The 2,221-nt window shown below is 34.5% G+C and overlaps 2 protein-coding genes across 2 annotated transcripts in view; one reads left to right on the forward strand and one right to left on the reverse strand.

Annotated features, from left to right (window-relative positions):
* Positions 1-2,221, reverse strand: part of LOC107674806 (ankyrin repeat domain-containing protein 36C-like) — a 33,044-nt gene that overhangs the window by 17,660 nt on the left and 13,163 nt on the right. The window lies entirely within an intron of this gene.
* LOC107674828 (inner centromere protein A) overlaps positions 2,126-2,221 on the forward strand; it is a 37,610-nt gene continuing 37,514 nt past the window's right edge. Inside the window, exon 1 of the mRNA XM_016468933.1 lies at positions 2,126-2,137. The gene's annotated coding sequence lies outside the window, so the exon portion shown is untranslated. The remainder of the gene's footprint in view (positions 2,138-2,221) is intronic.

Below are 2,221 nucleotides of genomic sequence, written 5' to 3' on the forward strand. Positions count from 1 at the left end.
TTGTAAAGAAGAATGTCGGAGGATTTCGATATAAGCCAAGAGGAGACTGGTTTTCCTTTGCTAAAGTAAGGAAACTTTGCTTCCTTTGCTCCTATAAACAAACGTTGGTTTTCACAAGTCTCGCATGCGCAACGCCGACATCTTACATCATCCTCCCAGAGCTGCTTCCATGTACAACTGTTGGTGCAAGCTACATTAAAGTGATTATTACATTTTGAATATGGATATTTTTATTACAAAAACGTATCGATTCGCTACAGGAGGCCTTTGTTCACCCCCCGGAGCCGTGTGAGGAACTTTTTATTATGGATGGATGCGCTTTATTTCACTTCTTTTGGACTGATGAACTGCAAAACCCGCTGACTGCCATTAAACAGCTTAGAAGATCAAAGTCAATTTTTTATTATAACTCCGATTGGATTCATCTGAAAGAAGGAAGTCATGTACGCCTAGGATGGCTTGAGGGTGAGTAAATAATGGGCTAATTGTAATTTTTGGGTGAACTATCCCTTTAAGACCTAAACCTGTAATTGAAATACACATTATATTACAAACATATATGTAATATTTAATGTGTTTTTAACGTAAAAAGAAAACAAAATATAATCGTTGTAATAAATGATATTTATTACTACGATATACAGTGAATTTTTCATATCAGCAGACAATATTCCATACAAAATATCCCCACAAAAGCACCGCATCCCCAAGATTTTTGGTGGTGTAAACACTTTATTCTGAAGCATCATTAATTAATTTTCATCAGTGTTCTATCAGCTTTTACATACTTAAATCTGCATATTGTTATTTACCTTTACAAAGGCCTATTTTTACAGATTATAAATGTTTTCACATATTAAACATAAAACGTTGAATACTGATATTTGAAATTATTTAAATAATAAAAAGATAATTTAAATGTGAAATTAAATCCGCCAGCAGGTGGCAGAAATTCACTGTTAATAAGTGAGTCATTGCGATTGAACTGAATCATTTAAACAGTTGATTCATCAGGGAACGAAACGCCGTCGTGTTGCTCAGAGACGCAAAACAGCGCTGTGGCTTTGTTTGGAATTATTTTTGTTGGCGAAATAGTGCAAACGTTTTTGTAGGCATTAAACTGCCAGAATTTTAAACGACGATATCTCCGTTTGCATTGAACTTTCAGCTTCGTAACTTTGCAGATATTGTTTATGCTAAAACAGCAACATTACACACTAACAAACGTTAAAAAAGTGAAATCGCAATGAACCACCCCTTTAATTAACTTCTAGTTTATTGAACTGTTGTAAAAAATCAATATAATATTTTGTAATTATGGTAATTTTTGGAGAAAAAAGCGGCACTCTTCGTGTGAAATTGATTAACTATATGAAGTGGTATAAATACATACATTTTCTGCCCCATCTCTTGAATTTTGTGATCATTCTAAAAAATGTATTTTAATAGACTGACTTATGCAGTGAAAGAAAGCATTTTATACGCACGCGCACTAGTCTAGATTTCACCTAATGCGTGCACTCTGTAGGCGTTTTGAATGTTTTTTTGTTTTGTTTTTTTGCGTCGTGAGAATATTCAGCAAAATAGCTCACTTGTCATGGTACGCTATTTAACAATATCATGTTATGAATAAACTAAACATTTTGAATTTTTACCTCTGTTACGTGTTTCTTCTGAGTTTCTTCGTGTGTTGTTACGCTCATTTGTTCTGAAGTCTCTCACAAAGAGACAGTGAGCCTCAACAGCGTGACCTTGATACCAGAAATACACTATCCATTATCAAGTGCTGTTTACATTGAATGTAGGCTAATAAAATTAGAAGAATCATTCTCACGTTTCGATGCATCGCAGGTTATTTTTTGTCACTATCATGTTTTAATCCAATTATTGTAAACAGGTCCGTCAGACTGAAGATATTTTAGCAGTAATGTGACCAAAAATATTTAAGACCCATCGAATCTAAATTTAAGTAATTTTATGTTTTAAGTGACATATCATGAAAATCTGACTTTTCCAGGTTTTAAGTGCTATAATCAGGTCCCCAGTGCATCTACCAACCAAGGAAACGTGAAAAAGATTAACCCAGTAACTTTGTTTTGGGAAGCCTTTTTCTGCAAGCCTCTGAAAAAACAAGCGCGTCTGATTTCGCTCCCTTGGTGACGTTGCAAAGGGATCTCATTATAATATTACCGCCCCTTAATCTGTAAGTTTACACCCACAG

Source organism: Sinocyclocheilus anshuiensis, unplaced genomic scaffold, assembly GCF_001515605.1.
Source record: "Sinocyclocheilus anshuiensis isolate Anshui unplaced genomic scaffold, SAMN03320099.WGS_v1.1 scaffold941, whole genome shotgun sequence".
Classification (NCBI taxonomy): Eukaryota; Metazoa; Chordata; class Actinopteri; order Cypriniformes; family Cyprinidae; genus Sinocyclocheilus; species Sinocyclocheilus anshuiensis.